The following is an 18,208-nucleotide window of genomic DNA, read 5'->3' on the forward strand; positions in this document are numbered from 1 at the left end:
ACCTGGTGTATTCGGACCTCTCTCTCTTGCCGCTGTGTGAGCAGTGATCAGGATACTAAGCACGCAGCGATTGGTTTTTACCATTAGCTTTATTCCGACGCGCGCGTTCTGTGGCGGTTGGTTGGCTTGTGCAGATTTTTTTTCCACAGCACGAAGATTAATAATAATAGCCCTAATTATTACCAACTTCGAGTCGAACGTCTTGATTAATTGGAAAAAGGCAATCCAGTGCATCATTCATTTGATTGGGACATATCTTATCCAATATCTGTGTTACTGTGTGGACTGTATAAGACCATAAGAAGGCTATTATTCACGACCCACTGCACTGGATGTGTATGCGACTGTTGCTGTGATTTGTGGTAAGAATCAATTCTTGTTTTCCTTTCTATCACTAAAGGGATCTGTTATAGCGTCATTTATCAATATCGGATAACCTCCACTGACTTGCTGTGTGTGCGTGTGTGTGTGTGTGTGTGTGTGTGTGTGTGTGTGTGTGTGTGTGTGTGTGTGTTCGTGCGTGCGCGCGTGCGTGTGCGTGTGTTGGTATGGGGCAGCAGCACTCTATAGCGTTGGTTCCCACGGATGCCCATGAGAATTTGCTCTGAGATGATTATAATTTAGGGGCGGAAATGTTGCCGTTTTAAATGAGATGGTTATTAAAGGCATGGTTCCAGTTCCAGGCTACAGTAAAACGGAGGATGTTCCAGTGACTTAAAGGCGGACTGAATGGGCGTCGCTCGCTGTGTGTGTGAGGTGTCGGTTAGGCAAAGAAGTAGAGAGAATAAAACGCCTATACTCCCTCCCTGCCTGGCAAACAGTCAGTGTGATGATGGCATTATAGGCTCTTTTATATCCCCAGGCAAGGTGAACTGTAGCCCTATACTGTGTGTTGTAATATTAGCCTTCCATAACCACACACAACCTTCATCAGCATCACTGCAGCATCATCACCCATGGTCCATGGTTTATATGATATCCAAGTGTTTTCTATTTTAAGAGAGTGTCATTGGTTGGACTATACGTTTAGGCGAATGATGGAATGCGGTTTATTAACATGTTGGTGTGCCTGATCAACGTGTTGTCGAACGGTAATCGGAAGTCTCGCCCCAAAACACGCTCGCCCCCATTTTTTCCCGCGCGGACCGCTCGCCCCCCTCCCCCCCAGTGGTTCTTGTATTATTGTATTTGTGTTGCTGAGGATAAGGTTAGAAATACGTTTAGGGTGAGGCATAGTTTTACTGAGGTTACGATTAGGAATGAGGTTAGGTTTTGGCACCGTTTTAGGCACGAGTTTACTGAGGTTACGTGGTGGCCACCGCTCCGATGTCGCCGGATTTGCCCCGGGGCGAGCGTGTTTTGGGGCGAGCGTTCTTGTATTGTGTCGAACCCCACCGTCTGTCTAAATAGCTACAGCCACCCTGTATAAGAAAAGGCTGTGTGCGCGCACCGTGCACGTCTAGCAGGCCAGTCAGTGCGTTCCAGGATACGTCAATCATGCGGATGAGTAAAATCTATCTTCTTTTTATTTACAGGACAGCCATCCTGGGTTACAAATGACCTTGAATGGAAGAGGCTAGTGTGTGAGAAACATACAACAACTATCAGGGAACACAATCTCTTGATATTGACCCGAAATGAAAAGAAAAACCCAATACAATGTAGCTATTACAGCTGGGTTATAGAGGTGAACCCTCTTTGATCAGGCCTTTGTTTGGGGGGGGGGGGGGGGGGGTGCAATGACATAATTAAAGGAGTAGTTCACCCCAGAAAGTACTTATTTGCCATCAATTACACACCTCATGAAGCCTTGAATTCATGGAGATTTTTTTGTTTTTGTTGCACTCCTGAGACAATAATTTGATGACCTCGTCATCGGTCAGGAGACTCAGTAGGAAACTCAAAGAGTCAAAAAGTCTCCTACTAGACATCAAATTATTGGCTCAGGAATGCGACAACAAAAAATCTCCATGAATTCAAGGCTTCATGGGGTGTGTAATTGATAGAAAATAAGTACTTTTTTTTGGGTGAACTACTCCTTTAAGATTTGGTGCCTCCATAGCATAATACTGCTGGTGAGCAATATGAGGATTAATCATAAGTGATTTGTCTGTCTCATAGATAATTGTGGAGCCGTTGTTGCCTTTATATTGGCCACTCAATGCTATATGGACTATTATGCTGTTTGGACCACTGTGGCAATTTTCTCTGCACATTAAATTGCCTATCACAGAATAATAATATTATTGCTATATTGTTATAGGCCTATGGTTGAGATAAGATGAGGTAGCTCGAGACCAGGTGAGGTTGACAATATGTTAACTCATCTGCCAGTGCCGTTGCTATAAAAGTGTAAGGAATCCACAGAGCACGTGGGAAGATGTTAAATATGGCCAGTTTCCCATATGCCTACCCTTGACAGTCTGCCAAAAGTTTCACTTAGAAATTGTACTAGACTGCCATTTTTGGCAGCATCTGTTAAAGTATCAGTTCCCCTCGGAGATGTAGATCAGACAAAATGTCATTTAAAGCACATACTGATGGTAAAAAAAACCTTTCTTTGGCTGTATATGTTTTGATTTCAATTAGCCTACCATTTCCGTTTTTACAAAGACATTTTTTTTTATCCAAGCTCTGCACTATATTTGGTTTTGCTTTGGATGTACTGTACATACAGTTCTTCTTGATTTGGCACTCTTCCCCCATGGAAAGAGACGGCACTTATTCTGAAATATTGAGTTCTTAGGTGTGTCAAAGATCATCCTGGGTCACATTCAATAACAACAACACCCATACAGACCCATACCTGAGGCCATAAAGACGCGACAGCAGCAATCAAGCATTCTGCTGACTGTAGGTCTATCTGTCTTCCTTGAATAAGGCCACCAAATCATCTCACTTGTTGTGATGAAACAATAGAGACCACCAGACTATTATTTGGGAGGTACAACATATGAATCAGAATGTTAAGGCTAATTTGGATTGGTCTGTCTTACCTAGAGTCAAACGCTCATAGTAGGCTGCTGCATTTTTACAATTATGTGTTTATGGCTCCAACAACGCTATAACCCAGTGATCAAAGCCACCCTGCTTTGTGAGCTGACAGTCTCAGCAAATGGAACATAACGAATAGTGTCATTCAGCTGAGCTGTCTCTATAACAGAGATGAATATGGCGTTATCTTATGAGAAGCACTTCAAAGTGACAGAAAAACCCTAAAGATGAAGAAAAATAAAAACACAAAACATCAGTGTCCATCACAAATACACGCACGCACGCACGCACGCACGCACGCACGCACGCACGCACGCACGCACGCACGCACGCACGCACGCACGCACGCACGCACGCACGCACGCACGCACGCACGCACGCACGCACGCACGCCTGCCTCAGTATTATAGTACTATTTAACTCACTGTTATTACTATTGTTATTTAGTTTTTGTAATTTTTTGTTATTTTAATAATTTTCCAAACAAGCCTATAGTAATTTATTTTGAATGCAAATGTTTTTTTTACTTAGAGTTATATTCACAGGCTTTGTTACAGAGTTTGATGTGTCATAGATGACTGAGGTAATAGACTGGACACATGAAGTCCAAGATCCACATGGCAACCACAACGTTTATTAGACCCCTGTCTTGTTTAATTAATAGTGGTGCTGCTCATTTGTTTACATTTGTATCATTGATTGAGTTGGCTTTTAATACAAACGTAAAAATCACCGCTGACTCCACTGAACCATGAGTGATTAGTCTAAAAAAAACTCTAAATCCATCTTGTAGAGTTCACTCCATCTGCATGGAACCTTTAAGAGCTGATTTACACAGTTTAATCTGAACAAGAGGTGAATAGCCTGGGTTCCAGTATGGTGATTAATTAATTTGTAGTGAAATAGCAAGGTACACTAATATGAAAAGCCTTTTGGAGAGCCATGAAAAATGAAATGAATTCATGTTGATGCCCATTGACAGTGAAAAAATAAATCAGTGTTGTCACGCAGCTTAAAGCGATGTTGAACTTTGGTAGAACCATGGGTTGTATACAGTAGCTCCCTGGCCATGATATACTGTAAGTCCAAATAGTGTTTATCATCCATCTTTGGTTCTGCTCTGTGAGCGAGAAACCAGAAGTTGGAATTCCATTCACTCTAATTGATGGCAAAACTTTTCTCTAGCACATAAACATACACAAACAAAGCAGATTCTGCCAATCTATAAATAAAACAAGGCCTGGTACATAATTCCTTAAAGCCTATTTTACCAAAGGCAATGGTGGCACCGCACTTCTTGCGTTAATACCGATATTGGTGAACTATTGATTGTTATTGTACTAGGGCAGTATAACGTATACAGCATCTCACTGTCACCCAAATTACCTTTGACTTAAAATATAGCAATGATTGTGGCTGGTCACATTCGTAGCCTCAGTCTAGGGGAGCATGATATGGTAAAGAAAATTATGCTGTGATTATTTGTACAGACATTTTGAATGCAGTGTGATTCACCATTAGTGTGAATGATAATTTTTGCATCACAGTTTTCATTTTGTGACATCTGTTAGGGGTCTGTAAGAAACCGTTTCTTTTTTTTCCTGGACATTCTGGAGAGCAAGATGTGTTAGGCCAGGGCATCTCTGCAACACTACTGTACTTCATTTAGAACAGGGTTTTGTCACACATTTTACCTTTAGCAAAAAAATTGCATCTTCAGCAATTTGGACTTGACCAGATCACATTTCAATTAATTGTTCAGCGTTCAGCCCTAACTCAGTCCCACATTGAGTTCAAAATTCAGCTTAATTCAAAAGCCATTCCCGCCTCTATCCCTGGAACTGAAATAATGAGGCCTGGCCAGGGTCCCTGGCTAGCGTCTTCATCCACCTAAAGCACCCGGTCATGTGTAAAGACATCTCTCTTTCCTCCAAATCACCCCCCCCCCCCACCCTTTCGTTCCCTCAAAGAATAACAGTGGCTCCTCACATTTTCTGCTGTCGTCTGGAGCTATCAGCTCAATTCACCTCCCCTTAACGTGTGAAAATCGCTCCTGATATCATTCAGCACTATTACAGGGCCTGTCCACGAGATGGGCCTTTGGAGTTACTTTGCTATCCTGATTAGAAATGTGCTTGGAGAAGGGGGAAAGCCTGCACTAGATGACAGGCTGTCAGATCGCTGGGCATTCTCTGACATCAGGACTCCTTTGGCCTTGGCTAGAAGAGATCTCCAAAGTAAGATGTCTTTATTCGGTTCTAGAATCGTTAGAATGGATTCTGTTCTAACCTACTATTATGTGTCTGTGTTTTTGTGCTGGATGGACAGCTGTTGATCATGACTTACTGTATGTGTCCATTTGGTCCATTTTCACCGCTCGACACCAAGAATATGGATTTTACTGTGTTGTTAACTCTTTAAGACCGGGGACGCATCTGTGTGTCATTTTTAGTTTTTTTTTGGCTATTCAAAAATAGCAGATATACAAGCTCATAGCGTGGCACCGAGTGCCGCGCTATGAGCTTGTAGATCTGCTATTTTTGAAAAATCATGAAAAGTTTGTAAATATTTGATTTTCTTTCTTTTTTTTGGCGGACATTTGTAACTCAAATCTTTGCTTCTGGGGGTTCCTGTCTTCCTGGAACTAAATATTTCACAAATGTTCGCTTTAAAAAAATATGTAATCCAAGATTTTGCCACGAATAATTTTCACGATTTTTCAAAAATAGCTTGTATATCTGCTATTTTTGAATAGCCAAAGAAATCTAAAAATGATGCATTCCCGGTCTTAATGGGTTAAATGGGATAAGGATGGTGCAACACTGCAAGTGATACCTGTTTCCACCATGTGTGAATGTTGTTGCATTTGCTCTGCTTTGTCACACACCCTGGTGGTCGTTCCAAAGTCTACAGGCCAAAGAGCAAAGGTGGCAGAGAGGCCAGGACCATGGCTAGTGTCTAGACCTCAAGGCTTATTATGAAGCCTGGCCTTTCAGCTGAGACCTGCAAAACCAATGTAATCTGTTCAATCACTTCTTGAAACAAATGGATTAGTCAGGCTTTGGTGCAATATTTTACCCCCATGCTCCGCTTTCACGTAGTTAACTCACCTTCATAATGCCTAATCTTCATCATTTTATGCTGAAATAAAATCTGTGACAATGTACTGCCGTGCACGCTACTGCTGAATAGTGTGGTTAGGTTTCAATGCCATTTTAAGTAACACTTCTGAAAGATTGTTTACTGTACACTGGAGATTATGAGGAGGGCCAATCTGTGTCTTTATGGAATGTGTGATGCCCCTGAATTTGGCTGATGATCCTTCTTTATTAGAGCTACAACCACTTGCACCCAGCAGCAGTGTTAGACATTGTTCTATTACTGGTTTTAAACTAGAGGGCAAACCCTACAGTAGCATCTGTTGACACTTGGCTCCTGATTAAGGTAACATTTCTGAGGTTAAAATTAACCGCTCTAATGAAAAATGTCACGTCTCTCAAAGAACAGTGTGCAAATCAATTATTTAACACCATTTTGAGCAATTCACCCTTACATTTAGACCTGATGTAATACATCTTTGTAGCTTTCAGTCCGGGCGGGACAGCATCTGTTTTCAGAATCGGCCTCAGGGCTGAATGGGTTAATGAGCCGTGCTAGTGGTCAGGCAGGTTCATCTATTGACTATGACACATCGAATAGACTTGACATTACTGATGCCACGGTTTGTTTAGTCTTACGTCGAGGTCGAGCATGAATGGGCCTGTAGAGGAAGCCAATGTTTTCCTTTTCCTTTGAGTAGTACAGTATGAAAATCCAACACACACGCTGTTATTTGTTTGGTCAAAGTTATGTTATTGTAACTATAGTCCCTGGAGAAAAGATTGAGTTACAAATGAAATTCGAACCTTCACGACGTACTGTATTAAACTAAGCCATTTTGGACAGGTGTTTTAATTACCTTTGACAACCGCAACATAAAACTTAAGCCAATTAACAGCCAAGCGGTCTATGTTTATGTACATGGCCAAAGTTGTGAACAGACAATGATATGTGTTTAGACTGGTAAGGTCGTTTGACAAGGATATCAGCCTGTTGGTGCTGGACCTCCTTTTTCATAATGTTTCAACATGGGGAGTTGTTTACCAGGTAACGTTAGCTCGGCTTTGTCTTAAGCACCTTTTCTGCCTCATTAGTGAGCCTCCTATCGTAAGCAATTAAGTTCCTTGATCGAAACTACACCAAGTAACCCGTGTTGACCTGTTCGCCAAGCCATATCAGACCTAGGTCGTTCCTTCAAAGTTAAGGGGTATAATAAGGTTTATAACAAGACCATCAATAGATACATAATTACATTTCTCACTTTAACTTTAAAGGATCTACACCATGAATTTAAAAAAAATATTTGATATTTAATATCATATGGTGTTTGTCCCTAAAACCTTTTTCAAAAGGTTTGAGCCTAAATCATCACTCAGATATACTCATCCCAAGTCAATTGTCTCTGGCTTATACAGCACTTTCAGCTGCAATACCAAAACGTCCTTTTGGGCAGGGGGGGGCTACTGAGCAATTCTGTCTGGCCATCATCAATGCAATGGCAAGGCAAGTGATGTCACTTGCATTGCCATTCTGAAATGGCCTGTTCAGACACGCCCATTCTGAAAATCTCTGAAATGAGAATGAATGACTGAATGTTAAAAAAAAAAATTGGGGTACAAGAGACACTGGGGAGCCCAAAAATACCCCCCCCCCCCAAAAAAAATGAAATTCATGGTGTGGCCCCTTTAATGACTCCATCTGACTTTGATATCATTATTTTCTCCTGCACCTATGTTTTAAATGGTGAGCTATGGAATAGAGAAGAAGAAAAATAAATCGTTACTTTGAATGTTTTATTTTAGACGTATTTATTCCGCGCAAACAGAAGCACACGTTCTAAAGTTCCACATTGCAGAAGCTCAACTGCTCATTAAAACCAATATATTTTTGTTTAGATTTAGCCGGAGCCAGAGTAGAAGAGGAGCACCTCCTTCTAATCAACACAGCTCTTCTCCCTACTTCTCCTCAGTGCCCTTCACCTTCCTATGCACCACTCAAAGCTATAACCACTCGGTACACACACACACACACACACACACACACAAACACACACACGCACACGCACACGCACACGCACACGCACACGCACACGCACACGCACACGCACACACTGAGTGGACAGCTATATACTACACATCAATTACCATCTCACACATAAACACATGGATACATACTATGCGCATATACACACATAACAGGGTCACATGGAGAGACACACACACACACACACACACACACACACAGACACACACACACACACACACACACACACACACACACACACACACACACACACACACACACACACACACACACACACACACACACACACACACACACACACATACACGCCTGCAGCTGCACTTTCAGTGACACACAGACAGACACAGTCTCATTAGGGAAGTGAATAGAGAATCAGTGTACAAGGCCAGGGTGATTGTGAAGAGCTCACTCAAAGGTCTGCCGATTATTTTGGTCTTTGCAGGAAATCATTTACAATAGCACCCCTCCTCCTCCTCCCGTCTGTCACTCGGCACTACACTCAATTTAAACGTTGTGTTAGTGTGTGCGTGTGTGTGTGTGTGTGTGTGTGTGTGGCACGGGGTGTGTGTGTGGGCACACATGCATGTTGACGCTGTGCCGGGCAGAAACCTCGTATCTCCTTTTTTTCTCCTTTTTTTCGTTGTTTGAAAGGGTCGTGCAAAAGTAGTGAAAATAAGCGGCTCTACAAGCAACAACAACGTGTTGTGATTAGGGCTGTCGCGATTACAACATTTACGTTGACGATTAATTATCACCCAAATAATTGCGATTAACGCTTCAATTGTGTTTCTGTTGTTGAAAATTAATGGAACATTTTGAATAAAAATTGCATTTCTGTTTGGCTTTTTAGCTTTCGTAAACAAAAGTTGCACAGGGCAGATATGACAAATAACACATATTTAATGACTTTATCCACAAGTTTCCTAGGCTGTGTGGGCATCACTTCCTGTTCCTGTCGATTTCATTGGATTTCATTGGATCAAATCGACAGGAAGTGATGCCCACACGTGTGGATACTTAAAAATAAACATTAATAGTGGAAATAGCCGATCTATACGCTCAAAACGCGTCGCACCGCGACGCGTTTTGAGCTTATAGATCTGCTATTTCCACTATCTTTGAATTTTTTTTTAAATATATGACATTTTTAACATAGAATTGATTATGACAATTATGCAAAAATAATTGCGATTATATAAAATAATTGCGATTAGACAATTATGTAATAATTGTGACAGGCCTAGTTGTGATTTACACAGATTTTATAGATGAAAACTATTAACAAGAGCTTATTATCTATGACTTACTATTGGATCCATTGGAACACAGCAAAAATTTTTCCATGTCCGGAAAAGTAACTGTTTTGGACATAAAAGGTTTACGTCCGACAGCGACGATAAGGGACTCTCCAGTCCGGGACCAACAGTATTGATGGGATAATTTTTAATGTTTGGTTTTGTGTTTGTGTGTGGTTTGACTATAGCTCTCTCACTTGTTTAGAGAACGGGGGCGCTGGGGAAATGAGTCATACACAATGTGATGCAACACAGTGGAGCGGATTTGAATTATGGGACGATGAACAATGAGGTCATTGCAGGGCTCCAGGCGTAAATCTCTCAGTGCCAGAGCACAGCGTTTCTTATCAATGGAGAGAAAACCAGTGCAAGCCTCCTAAAGATGCGATATTGTTTATGGGATTGATTCAATGTCGTAAATATAGAACTATGCCGCTTGACCTCAATAACAAGGGGAGTAACACAATGGAAAAGGCCTAGGGGAATTCTGGTTTAATTTCAGCAGTATTATTTATTACACTTAGTTTATATTTCGATTGGAGTTGGACTTAGCCCATTGAGACCTGAAGCCGATTCTACAAATGTCTTCTAAATCCCAACAGTATTCTGAAAAAACTCTTTCTATATCAGTGGTTCTCAAACTTATATGTATTTGGCCGCCGACCCCCATCTCAAAATATTTTGTTCCAGGGACCCCCAGAAGTAAAGATTCAAGTAAAAAATGTTCGCTTTAAAACAATATGTATTCTAAGATTTGCACACATTTTCACGATTTTTCAAAAATAGCAGATCTACAAGCTCGTAGCGCGGCACTCGGTGCCGCGCTATGAGCTTGTATATCTGCTATTTTTGAATAGCCAAAGTGTAAAATAATGCTTTTTTAGCTCAAATCAAAAAGTGACACAGATGCGTTCCAGGTCATAATGGGTTAAGGAATAACAATAAGATCTTATTTTACTTTAATCAATGGATGACACTTTAAAGTACGACAGATTGCTAATGCCAAAAGAAAATGTGTGCCCTCCTCCATGCTCCATTTGCATGTTTACATGCAAGCCTTTTATGTCAAGCACTGCATCTGTTGAGATTTTCCATATCTTTCCCTTCTTCAGCACATTGTCCACAATCAGCTATAGTATATATATAGTAGATATAGTATCATCCCAGGCCTCCTCTTAAATTTCCTGCTTACTGGGCTTTTACTTTAACTGCATTACATACATCTTCCACTATCTGTCCATCTGGCTTCTTTCGGCATAAACCAAGCTGAAAGATCCTGTACTAAATGCTTTGATATGGCCGGTCATTTGATCGCAAATGAGGAAAAAAAAAACCCTCAGATATAATCTAATTTATCGTGCCTGTTCAATTGCACAGCTGTGATCTTGATTGATCTGGAATGGTGTTTTCATTTCAGGACTCTTGGAGTGATACTATGCATCGGGGAGTATTGATTCAAAAGCACATTGACGCAGCATGGTAGGCTGAAAGAGGCTGAACACGACTGCATGCTCTCTCTGCTGCTATGAAACAAAGATACTGCCAGATGTGAAGATCAATGATTTGATCATTTTGGCCTCACATCATTTGAACTGTTTCTTTCCCCCCCCCCCATGCTTCTGGAGTTGATTAGTAGCGCCAGACGTATCAAGCGTCCTCCTGCCAATTGTATTTCCTGTTATCCCCCCCCTCCCACCCCCACCCCCACCAAACAGCGTAGTATTTTGGTTTGTAATGGTCGAGTACCATGCACGCCATGCTATTCAGTAAGGTGTCGTGAAAGTAAATGTGGACGCGAGAACAGGGATGTTTTAGTGCAGAGTTTTCAGGTGGAGGATTACATTGTAAGATTAAAGCACAAACATGAAACATCGACATGCTTTGTATTCCAGGTGGTATTACAAGGTACATATAACATCCCACACTACTTTATATTTGAGTCTGGATTATTTCCCTTAGACCAGACCACAACCTTTTCTGGCCCACTGGAAAATCTTAAAAGTGTGAATCTGACCACGTTTATTTTAATGATCATTCATTCAGTCGATTGCGTTTCGGCTTGGATCAATGTAGTAGGAATCGTTGCCGTAGACAGATCCAGGGAGGCACCACACACTTCAAGGAATGCATTTTGCCTTCCTGCTAGTATAACTATTGCCTTAAAATAGTTCTACATCCAGTTGTATTAGCCAGATGACACCATAACCTCATTTGTTTACCTACTACTACATTATCAGGAAGGATTCCAAGTAATTAATGCAGGGCTTTTGGGTATCATTCACCACTCACTTTATAGATAGCCTCAGCCCAAAGGGAACACACCTTCTCACACAAGACACATCTGATCCAAAACGGTAGAGCCCACTGTAGATCTGACAAACAACTGGTCAGTCACAATGTGACCATCACTCGCGGACGATGGGATCAAGATAATCATCCGTTTCAGCCAAATACTGTATTAACCCATTAAGACCTGAGGCCGATTAAAAAAAACGTTTTCTAAATCCTAACGCTTTAAAAAAAAAAAAAACATATATTCAAAGATTTGCACAAATCTTCACGATTTTACAAAAATAGCAGATCTACAAGCTCGTAGCGCGGCACTCGGTGCCGCGCTATGAGCTTGTATATCAGCCATTTTTTAATAGCCTAAAGAAATCTAAAAATGACACGGATGCGTTCCCGGTCTTAATGCCTGTAGTAATCACTCCAACCTCTCCTTCAACCTACAGGTAACAAAAAAACTGTCCAATCATGTTACTTTCAATTAAGGAATATAGCCAAAATCAAATATTTTCTGTCAGTTGCGGACCTTGCAATAGTCATTCATGCCTTCATTTCTTCAAGATTAGACTACTGCAATTCCTTATACTCCGGCCTGAGCAAAAAAGTTTGATCCCGTCTACAATTAGTTCAAAACTCTGCCGCTAGGCTTTTAACTAATACTAGGAGGCGTGACCATATCACCCCTATATTGGCGGCTCTCCATTGGCTACCTGTTAGCGCAAGAAGCGATTTTAAGATTGTTCTCATTACTTTTAAAGCCCTGCATGGACAGGCTCCCAAGTATATTTGTGATATGTTGGAGCCCTACAAGCCGGAGCGTAACTTAAGATCCTCAGGCAAGGCTCTGTTGGTTCGCTCCTACAGCAAACCTTGTTACCCGGGGTGAGCGGGCTTTTTCAATCCGGGCCCCTGGGCTCTGGAACGCCCTCTCCGAGAAGCTGAGGCTGGCACAATCGGTGCTTTCTTTTAAATCTCTCCTGAAAACACACTTTGTATGCTAAATGTTTTTCTTAAATCTATTTGCTTTTAACTGTCACTTTTAATTTCTATTGCTGTATATTGTTGTTGTTTCATGTTGTTACTATTGCTTGGTTGTTTTTATTACTTGTTTTGACATGTCTGTAAAGCACTTTGGAACATTGTTTAGAAAAGCGCTATACAAATAAAATCATTATCATTATAAATCATTAATGGGAGAAGACAAGCTTAAGATTTTGTACGTTGAATGCACGTTTTTGTCAAAAATGTCTCTGCAATCAGTAACTACAGGTTGGCACATTACACTAACCCTGACATCCCAAAATAGCAGATCTACAAGCTCACAATGCTTCACGCTGCGACACGTTGTAAACTTGTAGATCGGCTATTATCGAAATAATTTTGATTTGTTGTGATTAAAGGAGGAGTTCACCCAAAAAATGACTTATTTTCTATCAATTGCACACCCCATGAAGCCTTGAATCCATGGATTTATTTTAGTTTTTGTGGCATTCCTAAACCAATAATTTGATTCCCGTCTCCTACTGGCTAATGTATCCGGTAGGAGACACAAAGTAGATTATTTGTGTCTCCTACCGGATACACACCCGGTCATCAAATTATTGGCTTAGGAATGCCACAAAAACAAAAATAAATCCATGAATTCAAGGCTTCATGGGGTGTGCAATTGATAGAAAATAAGTCATTTTTTGGGTGAACTCTTCCTTTAAGTGGTGCAGCTGGGGAAAAAAAGCTAAATATATTGGAAATACAGAACCTGTTGACCAAAGGTTGATTCCTCTTGGGGAGATTGGTAGTTGTCTATTCTTGGAGACCTGCATTTATTTGCAGGCAGTTGGTGGGCTGAAAAACCGATAAAGACCATCACATGCATTATCACATGTATTGTCATGCATCAGTTTTTCAATAAAATCCCGTCACTATCTATGCAGGTTTTGCGAAGCTGCGTGACAGTGTCATACCGTATTGTAGCATGAGGGATGAGTGTCACCACGGCCTATAGGCCTGTAGTAATCACTTACACGGACCAAGTGTCTGTTCTCTAACTGTGTGAGAAATGGTCTGTGTGTGTACCCCGCGCGTGCCGCGGTGACGTTTGTTCCGAACGCTCTGATTGGCTCGCTCTAAGACCGCGTACGCGTGATAGATGAGACGGCATCCATCACACACGTCAAGGTGAGAGAGCCGAGCGCAAATTGGACCGGGACCCGTAGCACAAACGTAGAGAAAAAGGGTGTAGGAAAGCGAGACTTTGATGAATTATACTGCGTATCCATAACCCCATCGTTGTGTTAAAGCCTAGTCTGGCAATTACTGTAAACTGTTTTTTATGCTTGAAGTGATGTGGGCCACGTGAACGCGATGTGTTCAAGTGTGAGGGGGGACCGTGTGTGTGTGAAGCGCACACGGTCCCAGCTCATTGTCCCAGGGTTGTGTACAGTTCAGCGCTTCACAATAGTCGGACAAATCATCCACTTTTTTTGTTTCAATACTCCTCCCTCCCTTTTTCATTCTCTCTCTCTCTCTCACCCCCTCTGTCTCTCTCTCTCTCGCTCTCCCCCCTCTTTCTCACTGTAAGATTTATGTGGGGGACCCAGACAAGAGTCTTTAATTTTACGCCTGGGTAGACCATATACACTATTGCTCCATATTCCTTGTGCTTGAATCTGTCTGAAGCCCAGGGGGAGAATTGTGGTTTTTTAAAAATGAACTTAGTGTGTGCCCCACCCTATAAAATGAAGGCTCCACAAATGAGTCACTGGGAAAAGCGGAATGAATCTCAAACAATTGGCGTCAAAACAATTTCTGGTGTCCAATGCCTGTAATCTATTGCCCAGAGCACAATTACAAAGGGCCCGTACACGAAAGCACCATTGTTATAGCCATCCCAGTTGCGTAGGCTTGTGAGTAATGGGATGACATGGGGGCATCAATACGTCCACCACCTCTCTTAACCCATTGATACCTGGAACGCATCTGTGTCACTTTAGATGTATTTGGCTATTCAAAAATAGCAGATATACAAGCTCATAGCGCGGCACCGAGTGCCGCGCTATGAACTTGTAGATCTGCTATTTTTGAAAAATCGAGATTTTTTTATTTTTTAGATTTTTTTCAAAAAACTGTTAGGATTTAGAAAACATTTTTAAGAATGTTCTCAGGTCTTAATGGGTTAATTGAAAACGCCATTTGCTTCACTGTAAGAAAAGGGGGTCAGCATCTATCACGTGAAAAGCTATACTCTCAAGTTCATCTCGGAGAGATGTTGACACTCGTCCAATAATATCGCCGAGCCAGAGTCTCACAAAACCCCCCGCTCTTCTCCTCTTTATCCGCCGCTCTCTGTCTGCTAAGCCCCTCACAGTCTCCCCATCCAAAACTCTCTCTCTCTCTCTCTCACTCTCTCTGTCATCTCCCCAAACCATCCCCCGTTTAACCCATTAATACCTGGAACGCATCTGTGTCACTTTAGATTTCTTTGGCTATTCAAAAATAGCAGATATACAAGCTCATAGCGCGGCACCGAGTGCCGCGCTATGAACTTGTAGATCTGCTATTTTTGAAAAAAAAAATGAAAAAATATGTTTTAGATTTTTTTTCCCAAAACTGTTAGGATTTTGATTTTTTTTTTAAGAATCGTCTCAGGTCTTAATGGGTTAAAGCCTTAACCTTTCAACATTTCCCCGACCAAAGCTCTCTCAATCTGTTCTTTGCAAGCCACCCCCCCCCCCCCCCCCCCACTCCATCCCTTGTTCTCGGTGGAATCGCTCTTACTAAACCTCTCACCCCTATTTGTTCCAAACATATCGGCCCATTCTTTTCTGAGTGCATCCACACACACACACAGCCTCTGGTCTTACTGACTCCCACAGCCGTTGACATGGAGTATAGGCCTATACCCCCCCCCCCTTCATGTGGATCCGTAAGCTCACTGGTACTGATGCTACCGTACGGGGAAAAAATCACACCCAGTGTGAAGAGAGTGGTGCCTTTCATGAGTTCATTTCGTTAGTTACTTTTTACAGACTTTGATGACTTCAAAGTATTTTTACTAATTTTAAGTACTTTAAAATGTTTTTACTGATTTTTACGTGTTTTTACTCATTTTAACATTTTTTAAGTATTTTTACTCATTTTAAGTATTTTGACTCATTTTAAGTATTTTTACTCAGTTTAGGAACTTTAAAGTATCTTTACTAATATTTAAGTATTTTTACTCATTTTAAGTATTTTTACTCATGTTAAGTATTTTTACTCAAAAGTGTGTGTGTGTGTGTGTGTGTGTGTGTGTGTGTGTGTGTGTGTGTGTGTGTGTGTGTGTGTGTGTGTGTGTGTGTGTGTGTGTGTGTGTGTGTGTGTGTGTGTGTATAATTAGTGTAACTGGTTGCATCTTTGTGTTGCAATCAGCCGCAGCTGTTGAGGCTGTGCTCAAACATACAGAGGGGCCGTGCTCATACGGACACACAGACACACAGACAGACACACAGACAAAGTCACTCCTTGGAGTGGCTAGCACCACTAAAAAATTGAAAAACAAAACATATCTGATCACTTGCCATCACTGGCATTTCCTCTAGGCTATAGCGCCACCCAAAATGTCCAAATTTATGTTCACATCAAATGGGCGGATTTGCAATGAAACTCACTCAGTGCTTATGATGTGCTCCCCCCGAGGATGAACCCCCACTGATTTTGGCAAACCCACGTGGCCTTTCCTCTAGCTGCACCACCCCTAAAACGGGTACTTCGTCCCTGTTTCAAAGGCACATCGTAGCTTTTAACCCATTAAGACCTGGAACGCGTCTGTGTAATTTTTTTTATTTGAGCTGAAAAGCATTATTTGACACTTTGGTTATTCAAAAATAGCAGATATACAAGCTCGTAGCGCGGCACCGAGTGCCGCGCTACGAGCTTGTAGATCTGCTATTTTTGAAAAATCGTGAAAACTTGTGCAAATCTTTGAATATATATATTTTTAAAGCGGACATTTGTAACTCAAATCTTTGCTTCTGGGGGGTCCCTGGAACAACATATTTTGAGATGGGGGTCCGCGGCCAAATACATGTCATTTTGGGGTTCCTTTGACATGAAAAAGTTTGAGCAGCACTGATATAGAAACATACGTTTTTCAGAATACCGTTGAGATTTAGGAGACATGTAGAATCGGCTTCAGTTCTTAATGGGTTAATTATGGCACTTCATTTTAGTTCACTTGAAAGGTTTTTCTGTTGTTGACAATATCGGGGATTATACAATTCCCCCCCAACACACACACACGCACTCTTTGAATTCCCTTTTCCCTTATTTTTGTTTTCTTTATTGCTTATTTTTAGCTCCACTAATGAGAATGCAGGGCTCTAAGGACAGCAACGATGGTCAGTTCAAACCGCGTTGTTCCCGTGGGGTGTAAGGAGGAGCGGCATGGTCTCTAGGGACCGCTATAGTGGGGCTTGTGGACTTGTGGTCTTGTTACTGATTATAGAGTAGACCCACCTTTTAAGCGAGTTAATTTACATAGCCGTAAGTGTAATCAAATGGACCTTATCGGGTCCATTTGGTTACACTTGTACACTCTCAGATTTTAATTAACCCAATAAGACCTGAAGATTCTACAAAATGTCTCCTAAATCCCAACAGTATTCTGAGAAACGTACGTTTCTATATCAGTGGTGCTCAAACTTTTTGATGTCAAGGACCCCCAAAATTATTTGTATTTGGCGGCAGACCCCCATCTCAAAATATGTTGTTCCAGGGACCCCCCAGAAGCAAAGATTTGAGTTAAAAATATATATATATTCAAAGATTTGCACACATTTTCACGATTTTTCAAAAATAGCAGCTCTACAAGCTCGTAGCGCGGCACTCGGTGCCGCACTATGAGCTTGTAGATCTGCTATTTTTGAATAGCCAAAGTGTAAAATAATGCTTTTTCAAAAAATGACACAGATGCGTTCCAGGTCTATTAACTTGCAAGATTTTACTATATACTATTGTAAATTTGCAATACAAATATCTCTGGCCATCAAAGTATTATTCCCCAGGCCATCTCACACAGGTGGAAAGAGAACAAAATGTAAACTATCTCAAGCATTTTGTCTTGAAGGTTGTTGTAGCACTGCAGCAGCAGTGGCCTGATGAGCCAGGCGGTGAGACTAGAGGTGTTCACTTTTAGTAACAGCTCCATCTTTAATCTTCTCCTCCTGCCTCCCTTTGTCCTTATCCTTGATTCGCACAAATGAGTCCTAATGAAAAATCTCATTCCGCTCTCTGCCTCTCCCACCCATACAAACCATTCTCTTCCCCCTCTCTTCTGCATCCAAAAAGCCCTGCTTTCCGCTCTCTCTCTCTCTGTCCATCCCGCATGCATTGATCCCTCCATCGTTGGCCAGTTCAGTGTGAATAATGCATGGCGTGTCCTGAAAGAGAGAGAGAGAGAGACATGAGTGAAGGTGCGGTATTGGTGAGGAGCTTAGTACCCGGCTTATTTCTTA

The 18,208-nt window shown here is 41.5% G+C and overlaps 1 protein-coding gene across 1 annotated transcript in view; it reads left to right on the plus strand.

Annotated features, from left to right (window-relative positions):
* Positions 1–24: 24 nt before the first annotated feature.
* Positions 25–18,208, plus strand: part of adgrl3.1 (adhesion G protein-coupled receptor L3.1) — a 246,164-nt gene continuing 227,980 nt past the window's right edge. The window contains exon 1 of the mRNA XM_080441659.1: positions 25–362. The gene's annotated coding sequence lies outside the window, so the exon portion shown is untranslated. The remainder of the gene's footprint in view (positions 363–18,208) is intronic.

Source organism: Gymnoscopelus braueri, assembly GCF_963280865.1.
Source record: "Gymnoscopelus braueri genome assembly, chromosome: 2".
NCBI lineage: Eukaryota > Metazoa > Chordata > Actinopteri > Myctophiformes > Myctophidae > Gymnoscopelus > Gymnoscopelus braueri.